The sequence below is a fragment of the Rutidosis leptorrhynchoides genome, chromosome 5, assembly GCF_046630445.1.
Source record: "Rutidosis leptorrhynchoides isolate AG116_Rl617_1_P2 chromosome 5, CSIRO_AGI_Rlap_v1, whole genome shotgun sequence".
Classification (NCBI taxonomy): domain Eukaryota; kingdom Viridiplantae; phylum Streptophyta; class Magnoliopsida; order Asterales; family Asteraceae; genus Rutidosis; species Rutidosis leptorrhynchoides.
The window spans coordinates 179,894,521-179,909,384 of record NC_092337.1 but is presented as its reverse complement, the minus strand read 5'-3'; the positions used below and the strand labels follow the sequence as shown (position 1 = coordinate 179,909,384).

Genomic DNA, 14,864 nt, shown 5'->3' with positions numbered 1-14,864 from the left:
ATATATAAGAAAATTTTGATGATGTGGTTCAGGTTGTTGCAACTAACCAACCAATAACATATTTACAAAAAAAGAAAAAACAAGATGTGCTTACCCAGCTGATCATATTGGAGAATGCCATACCCGACAGACCAATTGTACAAGAAGTGTATACTAGATGGATGACTAGAGAAGATCCTACATCCGGATGTACACTTAATACCCCTCCTGGTGTGTTTGCAGGCGTAACAGGTAATTTGGTAACTACGATTGATGTTGATGACATCATGACATTTTGGAAAAAGGGTTGGTTGGATTGCAGCATTATATTCTCCTTCACGATGTAAGTACATTTATGTTATCTTTTGCACATGTTTTCATATTCATATAGGTTACATTGACAGTAACATGTTTTCATATGTATCATATTTTACTTTATGCACATGTTTGACTATAGTTTAAGTTGAACGGTAACATCATATGGCCTTTTACTTCATATTTGTCAGGGGTCTACACAACTTTATGAAAATAGCCTTTACCAAACCATATGGGTTAATTAACCCTTATTCGATCCAAGGCAATTTGATTGAATCTGGCAAAAATGATGTGATATACTACTTGAAGACCGCCTTCAAATCCACTTATGATTATTTCTTCGCACCATATGTTCAGAAGTATGTAAATCTTCAAATTATATCATTACTAATATATATAACAATGCTTATATATATTTTATCTTCTAAATGAACGTTGTTTTTGTTTTTCTAGAGGCCACTGGGTGTTGTTTTTTGTATCGCTAAAAGAGAACAAAGGAATTATACTTGATTCACTGAATTGGAAACAGCAGAAGACAATAAACAATTATCTACTCGCAGATTGTATAAATCAGTAAGACTGCTTTGTTTATTTTAATTAATTATTTATTTAAATATTATTTTAAATAACAGTATTCTGCATTAACTGTTAATTATTTGTATTTTTATCTAATTTTCAATAGGGCTAGGGGTCCTTTGAAATGGGAAGTAGTCAAGGTTTGTACAAACATCTTATAGTCTTATGTTAATGTTGAGGTTCATATGTTTATGTTAATGTTATTGTATACGTTTTACATGTTAAACGCGTTTGCACTTGTCATGCAGTGAAATCAACAACCAGGCAGTTCGGAGTGCGGTTACTATGTCCTCAGTTGGATGTATTCGATCGCAAGTGGTGGTATAAAGAGAGAATTTCGTATTGACGAAGTAAGTTGTTGGTATTGTGAAAAATTACTAAATTATTTCTGTTTGTATATTTTTAAATAAAACTTATACTTTATTATATATCTTAATATAAAATATATAATAAAGTATATATTGGGAATCTATTTGAAATCTACAGCTTTCGTGGGATGAACGTTGCCTTTCTACCATCGATCTAGACGATATTTTTGAAAGATGGCATTTGTGGAGTCCTTTTTTATCTCAACAAGGTATGTTATAATGGTTGTATAATTATAAGTTAAATTAACTGTTTGTATTACTATTTGCACTGATCAAGAATCATTTTGCATATCAAGTTTGCATTAATTGATGTCATATTTGAATGTCTATGTAGGTTTATAGCAGAATGACAAACTTGGAAGCTTACAAAATGGGCAGAATGTTAGTTAGGCGTGATATATATTTGGTGCAAAGACCTTCGTTTTTTCTATGTTTAAAGTATATTAACGATAGATGTATTTTGTATTACATTTTGTTAGATATAGGTACAAATCAAATACATTATGTCAATTGTATAGTTGAGTGTAGTGTAACAATTTTAATTAGTCTATCTGTAGAATGTTTATACATTTATTTATAATCATGTAATAATTTTTTCAGTTAAACCACTTTTACAGCACATTTTAATTGCCAGCAGAAACTTACCTAGCTAACACGTCTAATTGGTAACTTGCAAACACGTCTAATTGCTAACACGTCTATTTGCTAACGCGTCTAATTGATAGTCTGTTATATTTGGCGTGAAATTTTGAATGGTAGTTAATATTAGCGGCTATTTAAAAATTTAAATATTTAATATTATATTCTGATATTTAAAATATTTGGGAAAAAATGGGGGGTACAAGTTAATACGGGACACGGCTAATTGGGTTTTCAAATTCATCAAGAACACGTATAGTTCTTACTAACAACACGACTAATTACACTAACGGAACACGTCCAAATGGCTTTTGACCACGTCTATTTGAAGTAATGGAACACGTCTAACTGACATAACGGACCACGTCTAATTGAGATAACGGAACACGTCTAACTACCTACCGTCTAACCTCTGTTGAACACGTCTATTTGTTGAGATTCGACACGTCTATATAAGTTTATTAGACCGGTGCAAGGAACCGGTGTAATTGGCAATATCAATTAGTGCTGTGTCATTTAGACGTGTCATTCAACACGTCTATATGGCCTTTTACACACGTCCAAATAGCCCATTCTGTAGTAGTGAGTACTATTCATTATCCCTCTCTCTTTTAGATATAGGTATAATATAATATAATATAATGTCAATATCAATTAATGGTTTCTCTTATACCACGTTAAGAAACAATATCTCGTACAAATTATCACTGAGCTCGTATGAACTCATTTACTATTATATGCAATATCTCATATTTCGAAGGATTGCCAAAAGGTATAAGGTAAGAGTGATGAATATTCGGTGAATTATGTAAAGTTTCTAGTACACGTGGAAAAGAGAAAATGTTCCGTATTACTCCCCGTCTCATCACATTTGTCCACATTCATATTTTGGGATACCACATTTTAGAGTCCACTTTGTATTCCAACCAATTAAAAGAGTTTATTCTGGAGAGAGAAGATATTTTGATTGGGGAAGAATGAAGTTAGTGAAATTTCTAAAAACTATGTGTAAAAAGTAAGTGGACACTTGTAATGGGACGGAGGTAGTAAAGTACTAGTTAGTTTGGGAAGTGTGAACTAGGTTGACATAAAGCCACCCATTAGTTTATAGAAAGGTTCTTTTATACTAGTAAATGTTTCTTATATTATCTACTCAAATAATAGTACCCAGCTAAAAGTGCATAACACAGTGAATAGTATCTAACAATGGATAAACATTGTGTAAATCAGCTTGGCCCTAAAAATTGTTGAGATATTGTATCCACCAGTAGGCAGGTATATTTCATTTATTAAGCAAATATACTATTTAAGTTAAATCAAACCTCCGCTCATCTTTCAAAATAACTCCATTAATATAACTACCCCGTTAGTGATCCGAAGTCATTTGTGAATGAGCAAATGAGACCCATGCCCTTGAATGCCCTCGATTTTCGAGAATGAAAGTTACATCTGATGGAAAACCGTGTGTACCTTTAAATTTTATAAACGTGGCGGAACATGAAAATAAACATCTTTTTTATTAACATTAAAATAAACATCATTTATTTTATTATAAACTTTCAAACGATTAACGGTTCCTAACAAAATTCAATTACACCACTAATAATTGTCAATTAATTAAATCACAAAGTATAATTTAGATATACCTTTAGCGAGCGATGCATGAACTGTAGAAAGAACTCTCCATGTCTAGGTTGAAACATATATTCAAAGTGTATGAATATCTCTATGGTTGATCCACACAGTACGTCGAACAACACCGATCGGATGCTAGTCCGTATAACCCAAAAGTAATATATGATACTACCTATAATCAAACGATCAAAACCAACTTGTTTGATCTAGCCTTACAAAAGCCTACAACTTTTGTTTCTCATCTTCTTTCTTGAGATAATAACAGCAACAACAAAAAGAACTCCTTTTTGACTTTGTAAATTTATGCCAAATCAGTGAAACGCTTTCTGAGTTCTATTGTGTTGAACCACAAAATAAAATCGAGAAAACTAAAACACAAATCCTTTTTTTTTTACTCTCTGGACTCACAAAAACTATGTACATATCCATATTCTCTATCTCTATATATAGAGAATAATAATAAAATAATAATAATATTATTAATATATACTTGGTCTACTACAAGAAAAATGCTCCTATAGGACCCCCAATTTGGTCATATAAAGCCACTTTATAGGACCTTTGGACTTGATAGGACCTATCAATGGGGGTTGTATCTAACGCGGTCGTATAAAGTATTGAAATTAAAAAGTGTCCTAAAAGTTCATAAGATTATGAAATCAATGATCAGGTCCTATAATATAATTAACAACCACAAAGAAAGGTCCTTAAAATACATATTAGGAGTCACTTTTTGAAAATGAAACATACACAAGGCGTCCCAGAAAGTAAAAATATATGATATAAATACCAACAAAAGTGTCCTAATAAAAAGTTATAATTCGTAAGGACCAAAAAATATGGTCCTATTGTATTAAAATAGTACATTATATACCTATATCTAAAAGGCAAAGTCCAAATGAATAGTACTATTTCTTTTTCCACTTTTCGCAAACTTAACCCCCAAACTTTTATTAAAATACAAATCGCACTCCACTTTACACTCTTATTAAAATACAAATCGCACCCCCACTTTATACGTATATTTTTTTCCAAATTTCACAAACTTAACCCCCTAACTTTTATTAAAATACAAATCGAACCCCACTTTACTAAATTTTTTTTTTTTTACTAATACTCAATTTTCACAAACTTAACCCCCTAACTTTTATTAAAATAGAAATCGAACTCCCACTTTATACGTATATTTTTTTTTGTAAATTTCACAAACTTAACCCCCTAACTTTTATTAAAATACAAATCGAACCCCCACTTTACTAACTTTTTTTTTTAAATAAAACCCGAACGCTAAAAGAGGCAACTTTCACAAAAGGAACAACCCTTCAATGTTAGATGTCGAAAAAAATTCTTTTTTACAAAATAGATCAAGACTTTTTTTTTTTAACTCGCATTCAAAACGGAGCCCCCGGCGCGAAGCGAGGGCTCCACATCTAGTTAGTACCAATAAATAAAGTCATAATCTAACGATACACTAGTTTGGTACCAAAGGAAAAAATCCTAATATGCACATATTTTACTTTAGTACCACATAAAGGGTCCTAATACAATGATTTTTCAGGATAGTACCACTAAAAAAAGTCCTAATATAAATATTTGAAACCTTAAAACCACAAAATGGGTCCTAATATATAAAGATATGATATATAAAGAGTCATAATATGATTATTATTAAGGTTAGTACCACTAAAAAAAGTACTAATATAAATATATTATTAAACCTTAAAACCACAAAATAGGTCCTAAGATGTAATAATATGTTATTTTAGTACCATGAAAAATGGTACTAATATAACGATATTATATCAAGTTTATTATGACATTATACCGCGTCCTATCAAGTCATAGTAGTTCCAGATCAGTTGCAGTTTTCAGGTTCGGATTCGGGTAATATTCGGGCCCGGGTCGGATACGCGGATCCAGATCGAATATTCGGGTCTGGTTTAGTTATTCGGGTCCAACTCGGATATTCGAATCCAATTTGGTTTTCGGATTTTAGCAGTTCCGGTTTTTATTTAATATGATAATGGACATTCAATTAATAATTTATACTAAAAAAACAAATATAAAATAAAACATAATTATATTTCAATAAATTGTTATCATAACATACATGAAAACACTAATTAAACATAAAATATTCAAAAATAATCCAACATATAAAGACTTCGAATAATATCTGACAAAGAAAGTAAAGACAATGAACAGCAACACATAATGTCACCCACAGAATTCTTGAACTTTGTCAGCAACTGCAAAATCTTATTGACTTGTAATTCTGCACATTTAAAAAGGTATAACTTAATGTTTAGAAAGTAACAGAAATGTTATTACATCAAACCATTAATAATCTATGAAAGTATATAGTAAAGTTTGAAAACTGTCAACTCGTAACACATGTAAAACAAAGATTTAACTTACAGTTTTTTGGTTATTATGATGTATGTATAGAGTTGAGTAGATACCATGAACACCACTCTGAACAAATCTTGATGACACCACCTAATTAAATTAGCTGATAATCCTGGGTCCAATAATTAAATTTACTTGCTAATTAAATTTGCTGATAATCACACATTGATAACAACATAAAATTATATCAAACACACTAACAATGTAATTGTTCTTCTATATGCTCTTTGAGACTAAGCAATGTACATATAAATGGCAAATTCTGCAAAGATTGATTTTCTTGAAAACCCATGTAAAGACTACTTATGTGTAGATAGCAGCATAGCACCTATGTCACAAAAGAAGACAGATAAATAGTCACAAAACACGAAACAAAACAAAGCAGTTCAGCAGTACACCACCATCAAAAGACATGAAACTAACATATTTAGGAATTTATGATGTTGATGTGATCTGTGGTATTGAATGCGTCAAAATAAACCACAAGTAACAAAAGAATACCACAAACAACAAAAGAAGATATATAAGTACAAAGAATTTTATTTCAATATCAGCAATTAATCATAAACACTAAAAAAACTACATCAATTCAAACAAATCATTATCAACATATAACAATCAATAAAGAAAGACTAAATAGATATTCAAAAATGTTAGGGTTAATCGAAAACGTACCTATGTTTAGATCGAGGAGGATGGAATCTTTTGGAGGAAAATGATGGCTTCTAGTCAACGCTTATTCAATCGCCTCTAGTCACCGGAAGAAAATGACCGCCTCTAGTCATAGTAGTTGGGTACCTTATGATAATGAAAAAAGAGAAATATACTTGGACGTGTTTGCGTGATTAAGACCCGAACAAAACATATTGTTTGTTAGTCGGTTTGGGTTCCTGCAATGACGTCAAAAAGGGATCATAAAAAGAAAAGTCAAACATACTAGTATAAAAATTCAAAGTGTACACAAAACACTATTGTATAAGACAGACTGGATGTGTTACGTGTGACCATATATTGCATCATCAGATGAAGAATCTGAATCGTCATTGATTAACTCCTTGACAGGCTATCGGATATCTTTTTTTCGTACTACTCACAACTTGTTTCTCAATTATCAGGCAACTGACTGTAAATCCAAAAGAACATAAGGACCCATTAGTCACATAAAAACTGTATAAGATGCAAAACCAAACCTTGAATATACCCAGCCCGTAACCCATATACCCGGGTCAGACCTGACCCGATAATGTCGGTTTTCGGTTTTCCCATCGGGTACGGGTTTTTTTGCCATCCCTAAAGTAGCCTTTTAACAGCAAAATATCAGTATTTTGATCAGCAAACAGACTTCTTGCTGATTCCTGAGAGCCAAAAACATTTTCCTGATTGCAACTACTTTAACCACCATACATGAGGGCCTCTAGATCATATACTCCGTACCATTTACCAAGAATAAACAATATGGCCTTGTAGAGTTTATAGCTTAGACTATTTTATTTATAAGTAATATGTTTCATTTTATATTTGTTGCTTTAGACTAATATGATGGCAATCTACATGCCTTAGCCACATCCTTAATACCACCCTCATATCAAACTTACATTGTGATTAACTTCTTGTTTTGTTATAAAAGTTCGAAATCCTAACGACTTAAATCGCTTGTGAAATTATTTAAACTAATACGAATATATTCATGTAGTTTCCTTCTTTTATCGAAGAAACCAAGTCAAACAAGAATTTCACGTTGATGAATATATCCCATGAACATGTAGGAGCATAAGAAGCAAAACAAACCAAACGATATATGCACAAATGACCCAAAAACGAGATATGCACAAACGACCCATATGAAGCAAAACAAAATATGCACAAACGACCCATATGAAGCAAAGCAGTAACCAAAAGAAATATGCACAAACTATAAGTTTAAATAAGCTATCTCATGTGCAATTTGCTGATTAACAAAACTGAATTATTTGCTGATAAGTTTTTTGCTGTGTTATTTGAACAAACTTGTTTTTGCTGAATTCTTTGCTATAAGTTTTTGCTGTTTTTACTTGTTTTTGAACATGTAAGCAGTCATCTATATTGTATCATAACAAAGCTGATTAACAACAGCAAAAACAAGATATTGCATCAGGTAAACTTTAAATAAGCTACAATATTATATAACGAATTTTATACAACGTTTACTCTCAAATAGCAAAGAATAATATGTTTACAAGCAGCAGAATTTCTTTTATTTGTGCAGACCTACTCTATTTTTTTTAATCATAATCAGAATCAACGATGACATCTATATAAGCATCAACATTATTATATAAACTTTTTGCAGATTAACAACAGGTTAAAAGCTAAATTAAAATAACATTAATAAAACGGATTAACTTATAAGAACAGTTTTTATTAATTGACCTAAGCAATCGGATACAACAAATAATAATCGTAGTAGCATCAACACATATGAGAATTGCAGATACAATGCTTAAATAAATTAGGGCTTACCCAAGTTGCTAAAATACATCTCTCAAACTCAGTCTCTGATCGGTGCTAAACCTTATGGTCAGTGATGGTTCGACTTTAAGCTGAGACGGAGGTGCAATCGTCACCGGTGAAGAATTAGTCGCCGGATGATTTTTATCATCGACGACCGATCATTTTTTAGGAAAAACACCGCCGACGGGGATCTTACAGAGAGTGTCGCTTTCACTCCAATAACGACGCCAGTTTTTACAATAGTGATGAGGTTGTGACAAATTGTAATTTTTGTAGTAATAGAATGTTGTGTTGGTGAAATCGCATCACAGATTGTTGAGATGTTCTTGAACTGGAAATGAAGAAAGATTCATTGATTGATTTTTATTGTGCAATTTTGGATGGAAATCAATTAATATTGATGAATTTTTGGAGTTTTGAGAGATAGTGTGACATTTTTATTCGCTGAATGAATGAAGAGGAATTTAGGGTTTGAACAATTTGATTAGTTGGATTGATTTCATCTCTCGTACCAATTTTTCACCAGAATATTTCATCCTTAAAATACTCAAAGTTGAACAATTTAGATCTCGAATCAAAGATGAACAAACTGGATCTGAAAGATTTGTTGGAGATGAGGAAGAAATGGACGATGTGGTTAGATGCGGTTTTCTCGCCAGATTTTTATTAATGGAGTTAAAGTATATACGTTTTATATGTTTTGTTTATAACTTTGTTTAATAAAATTAATTTTATTTTATACTCCATTTATTGTGAGGGTTGACCTTTTATTTTATTACATTTAAAATATTTTTCTGAGTTGTCAATAGTCAGAGGGAGACATGTCTCCAGCTTAGTCCTCAGCATCACATTAGCGTTATATCAGCACTTTTTTCCTACTTTATTTCCAGAACTAAACACAGGACTAAACACTCTCAACCATGACATTTATTCCTTCCTTTTTTTATTTTTTATTTTTTTATTATTTCCAAAATAATATTAATTTAGTTATATATATATATATATATATTATAAATAATAAATATGTAATAACATAAAACTAAAATTTCATTGATAAATAAAAAAACATTACAAATAATTAAAATTAAAAACATTACGACGATAAATAAAATGTGACATATATTAAAATAAAACACTAGAAAACTAAACGAACTACTCGTCGTCGTCGGGACGTCTCAATTCCTTAGCATATTTCTTCTAAATTCTCGCTTGATAATTCATCATCATTTCATATTCGTCGGGAGGCAAGTCACGTGAAACCGGTTTAGAAAGTAGCTTTAAACTTTTTAACATTGTTCTCGTCTCGTTTTCTTCACAAAGCTTTTCCATGGTTCGAGCCGCCGCTAGTTGAGAAGCTTCAGTCGATTGAGCTATCTTTAAACGTACTTCATCGGAAGACATACAACTCGCGGCATCGGATGAGTACGAATCCCTTTGACTTTTAGCTCAACTTGGAGGACGTCGGATTAGGTCGTGATCCTTAAGTAAATTTTCAAATTGGGTTGGGTCGGGGTTCGAGCTTGTGTTCGGGTGGTAACTTGCCTCGGTTTGAACATTCATCGGTATATCATCGGCTTGTTTTCATTTGTTCGTAGCCGCTACACCTTCACCTTCTAAAAACTTCGGGCAATTTCTTAAAACTTGCCACACATCTTCAAAAGTGAATTGTCGACCCTTTGTTTGAATTTTGAATTGTTTTCGGGCCGCGTTCATAATGTCTTCCCCCGCGGCTCCACTTTGCCACATCTTCTCGAGCTTTGAATAAATTCCAATAAATATCTTCACATCCCTTTGAATTTTAGCCCATTTTCCACTAATTTAATCCGCACGTCTTTTCTCCGGAACGATCGAATTATATTGTTTTCGCACCTCACCCCAAAATGAATTAAAATTTTGATCGTTTCCCACATCCGGATGTTCGGAAACGTACACATAACGCTCGGCTAAAATTCGAGTTTCCAAGTCGGACCAAGGCACTTTCGGAGACTTCACTTTTTTCCCTTTTGGATCGGCAACGGGTTCGGGCTCGGTTTCGGGCTCGGGTTCGGGTTCGGTTGTCGAGGTGTTTCGGGAACTTCTTCCTCGTCCGACTCGTCACGTAGCCTAGGATAATAAGGTGTTTGTTGTTGAGATTGTGATTGGTTCGGGTAGTGTGTATAAACTTGAGTTTGTGGTTGGTTCGGGTAGTGTGTATAAACTTGAGATTGAGGCTGATTCGGGTAGTGTGAGTAGCGTTGATTAAGTGGTTAGTTCGGGTTGAGAATGTTTGTAACATTGCCGCAAATTGATTCGAGTTTGCAAATTGAGAAAACCCGGTTGTTTGTTGCGTAAAATCTATTAAAGATTTCAACATATCGTTTTCGACCGAACCCCGTTCTTGAACTTGAGCGCGTTGTTTTGATTTTTCTTTATTTAAATTTTTTTTGGAACTCATTTTTGAAGTAGAAAGTATAGAAATGTAATTAAAATGTGTATGTGTTTGAGATGTATGAGTGTAAAATGTATATGTATGTATATATAGAGGTGAGAAATTAAAAAAGGAAAAAAATATTGAATTTCCAACGGCCAAATAATGGACTGTTGGAGCATACAACGGCTACTTTATCCGTCCTCCAATCTGACCAAAAAGCACGAAACCAGGGACGATCAAGTGGATGGTGGCCTGGGCGGCCCCCTGGGCTAACCGCTGCCATTGGCGCCCAAGAGGGCGGCGGTCTGGGCGAGCACCTGGACGGCAACGTTGGGAGTCCCCTAAGAGCACTCCCAATGGTTTCGCCTTAGTACATTATCCGTCCTCCAATCTGACCAAAAAGCACGAAACCAGGGACGATCAAGTGGACGGTGGCCTGGGCGGCCCCCTGGGCTAACCGCTACCATCGGTGCCCAAGAGGGCGGCGGTCTGGGCGAGCACCTGGACGGCAACATTGGGAGTCCCCTAAGAGCACTCCCAATGGTTTCGCCTTAGTCCTCCAGCACGAAACCAGGGACGATCAAGTGGACGGTGGCCTGGGCGGCCCCCTGGGCTAACCGCTGCCATCGGCGCCCAAGAGGGCTTCGGTCTGGGCGAGCACCTGGACGGCAACGTTGGGAGTCCCCTAAGAGCACTCCCAATGGTTTCGCCTTAGTCCTCCAGGACTAGAAGCCACCTCAGAGTTATATCAGCACTTACTTCTCGGGACTAAACTCAAGACTAACACTCCCAACCATGACACTCATTTCTTCCCTTAATTAATTAAATGTACAAGTTTAAAAAACAAAAAATACCACAATTTTTGAGCCATTCCTTCCGTCCTGAAATATGATTAAAAAGGACGATCAGCAGCACGAGATGGTGGGCTAGTGCCTGGGCGGGACCTGGGCGTCTTTGCTGCCATCGGCTTTCTTGTGGGCGTGAGCCTGGGTGGAGGTCAGGAACTCACCGTTGGGAGTGCTCTAACAGTTTATCAGTTTGAGGTGTTAGATGAGGTGTAAACTGTAAACCAATATGGCAAAACTGACGGAGTGATAATGCTAAAAACGAACATATATTTCATAGCATTATCCCTCAAGAAAGACAAGCTTTTAGTTGCAATTGTTCTATTCACAAGTGATATTCGTTTAAATAATAAAAGGTGAAGACATAAGACCGATTCGACGAATTGAAGATGCAAACGACCAAAAAGCTCAAAAGTACAAAGTACAATCAAAGAAGTTCAAATTATTGATGAGAAACGTCTCAAAATTACAAGAGTACAAGACGCAAAATGAAAAATACAAAATATTAAATTGTACGCAAGGATGTTCGAAAATCCAGAACCGGTACCAGAGTCAACTCTCAACGCTCGACTCAACGGACTAAAAATTACAAGTCAACTATGCACACGAATATAATATAATATTTAAATAATTCTATAAATTATTTATATATTATATTATTATTAAAAACCGTCGGCAAGAAAGAAAACAAAGTCATGTGAACTCTCCCAGCTGGCCATGCGATCGCATGGCCTGGAAGAACAAAAGCCATGCCATCGCATGGCCCCAGAAGTCAGGCCACATCTATAAATTTCGCGTGTTTTGGCCAGTTTTAATATATCTTTTTCTCTATCTCTCTCACGTATACATATATATATATATATATATATATATATATATATATATATATATATATATATATATATATATATATATATATATTATATTTTAATTTTAATTTTAAATTCTAATAATAAGGGTATGTTAGCGAATGTTGTAAGGGTGTAAGTCGAAATTCTGTCCGTGTAACGCTACGCTATTTTTAATCATTATAAGTTATGTTCAACCTTTTTAAATTAATGTATCGTAGCTAAGTTATTATTATGCTTATTTAAGCCGAAGTAATCGTGATGTTGGGCTAAAATATTAAGACGGGGTAATTGGGCTTTGTACCATAATTAGGGTTTGGACAAAAGAACGACACTGGTGGAAATTAAACTATGGGCTATTAATGGGCGTTATATTTGTTTAATTAAATGATAGTTTGTTAATTTAATATAAAGATTTACAATTGGACGTACCTATAAATAACCATATACACTTGATCGGACACGATGGGCGGGATATTTATGAGTACTAATAATCATTCATTTAACCGGACACGGGAATGGATTAATAGTTAATGGACTTATTAAAATAGGGGTGAATTATATACAAGGACACTTGGCGTAATTGTTAATAAAGTATTAAAACCTTGGGTTACACGCAGTCGATATCCTGGTGTAATTATTATACAAAGTATTAAGACCTGTTACAGTTTAAATCCCCAATTAGTTGGAGTATTTGACTTCGGATATAAGGATAATTTGACGAGGACACTCGCACTTTATATTTATGACTGATGGACTGTTATGGATAAAAACCATACGGACATATTAAATAATCCAGGACAAAGGACAATTAACCCATGGTAACAAATTAAAATCAACACGTCAAACATCATGATTACGGAAGTTTAAATAAGCATAATTTCTTTATTTCGTATTTAATTGCACTTTTAATTATCGCACTTTTATTTACTGTCATTTTATTTAATTGCGCTTTTAATTATCGTACTTTTTAATTATCGCAATTTTATTTTATCGCACTTTTATTTATTGAAATTTCATTATCGTTATTTATTTTACGCTTTAAATTAAGTTATATTTATTTTTAATATTTTACATTAGGTTTTAACTGCGACTAAAGTTTTAAAATCGACAAACCGGTCATTAAACGGTAAAATCCCCCTTTTATAATAATAATATTATTTATATATTTTTGTATTTTTACATTTATAAGTTAAAACTAATATAGCGTTAAACTTGGCTAAGATCCCTGTGGAACGAACCGGACTTATTAAAAACTACACTACTGTACGATTAGGTACACTGCCTATAAGTGTTGTAGCAAGATTTAAGTATATCCACTCTATAAATAAATAAATAACTGTGTAAAAATGTATCGTATTTAATAGTTTTTCCTTGTAAAAATATAACTATTTTATACACCACCTCGCACACATCAAGTATTTTTGGCGCCGCTGCCGGGGACTTGCTTAAACGCCGGAAGCGAAACGCTATATATAAAAAACAAGATTTTTTATTAAGTTCTTTGATTAAAAAATATACGTTTTAAATATTAAAAATACAAAAATATAAAAAGAAAAAATAAATATATATATATTTTTAAGAGATTGATAAAAATATATAAAATTATAGATTTTTCTATTTTTATTTTTAGTTTTTAACAATTAAGTTTTTATTTACTCTATATAAATATTCTATATATTTTAAAACAGAAAAAAAAATATAAAAGAAATCAAACGGCCTGGTACTGTAGCAGCCCAACTCTGGCCCGAAACCCTACTCCATGCGACCGCATGGATATATAACATAAAGACCGTGCGTTCGCATGGCCTGTTCTGACACGCCGAAGTTGACCTGATTACAGCAATAATTATGGAGTATATTATTATTATTATTAAAACCCTAATTAGGGTTTAGTTTTTAATTAATTAGTTTAGTTTTTATTATTAATTTGTATTTTTAGTTTAATTAGTTTTATTAATATATAAAAATTAATAGTTTTATAAAATAAATAATATAAAAATTATATTTTTATAAAAATTGTACTTTTTACAACTTTAAGTTTATTTTTATATTTTGTTTCTTTTTATTTGTTTTAGTGTAATATTTGTATTTTTCGCTCGTATTTAGTTTTAAGTCATAGTTTTTGCCATAGTTATTTTTATTTCTAGATTCTTAGGCTTTGCCGTAAAATCTCTTAAGTACTTTTTCTTTAGACTAAGATTTAGGTGCTTTAGAATTTTGAGACGCCGTTTTTATATTTTAGTACCTTTTTAAGTTTTTGCCGTTTTGGATATAGAATTTCTTGTAAGCTTTAATATTTTAATTCTTAGTTTTTAGTTCCTTTTTAAGTTTCGACGCATTACTTTCT

At 32.8% G+C, this 14,864-nt stretch overlaps 1 long non-coding RNA gene across 4 annotated transcripts; it reads right to left on the bottom strand.

The window, feature by feature from the left end:
- Positions 1-5,625: 5,625 nt before the first annotated feature.
- LOC139847702 (uncharacterized) lies at positions 5,626-9,071 on the bottom strand. Of its 4 annotated transcripts, XR_011759626.1 has the most exons (4): positions 8,421-9,071; positions 6,123-7,044; positions 5,931-6,033; positions 5,626-5,787 (listed from the first exon to the last, which is right to left on the bottom strand). It is a non-coding gene; the product is annotated as an uncharacterized lncRNA (long non-coding RNA). The 4 variants fall into 4 exon arrangements; XR_011759623.1 differs by having other exon boundaries at positions 5,931-7,044; XR_011759624.1 differs by lacking the exon at positions 5,626-5,787 and having other exon boundaries at positions 5,796-6,249; positions 6,597-7,044.
- Between the last annotated feature and the right edge of the window lie 5,793 nt (positions 9,072-14,864).